Genomic DNA, 551 nt, shown 5'->3' on the forward strand with positions numbered 1-551 from the left:
GAGGGAGGGAGGGAGGGAGAGAGAGAGAGAGTAAGGGGGTGAGAGATTAGTAGAGATTATGTGGAAAGGAAGACGAAAACGTGGAAAAGGAAAGAAAAGTAACATAAATAATAGAGTAAGCGCGAGAGTGAGAGAGTGTGAGAGAGAGAGAGAGAGAGGGGGAGAGAGAGAAAGAGAAAGGAAGAAGAGGAAAGAGAGGAGAGCAGAAGAATGACAGGAAATACATAACCATAAGGAGAGAAAATAATCAGGGAAAGAGATGGTAGCAAGAGAGAGGGAGAGAGAGAGAGAGAGAAAGAAAGAGGGAGAAAGACAAGGACAGAGATGGAGACAGAGAGAGAGAGAGAGAGAGAAAGACAGGGACAGAGATAGAGAGAGAGAGAGAGAGAAAGACAGGGACAGAGATGGAGAGAGAGAGAGAGAGAGAGGAGGGAGGGATGGGTTTTGTAGAGAAAAACAAGAAAGACAGAAGGGAACAAAAATTTAATCTTTCACTTTCAAAAATGATCAGAAAGAATATTTAGACAAGCTTTTAATATTTTCATCAAAAG

General features: G+C 42.3%; 1 protein-coding gene across 3 annotated transcripts in view; it reads right to left on the minus strand.

The window, feature by feature from the left end:
- LOC106874350 (uncharacterized) overlaps positions 1 to 551 on the minus strand; it is a 554,238-nt gene that overhangs the window by 39,064 nt on the left and 514,623 nt on the right. The window lies entirely within an intron of this gene.

Source organism: Octopus bimaculoides, chromosome 2, assembly GCF_001194135.2.
Source record: "Octopus bimaculoides isolate UCB-OBI-ISO-001 chromosome 2, ASM119413v2, whole genome shotgun sequence".
Lineage (NCBI taxonomy): Eukaryota > Metazoa > Mollusca > Cephalopoda > Octopoda > Octopodidae > Octopus > Octopus bimaculoides.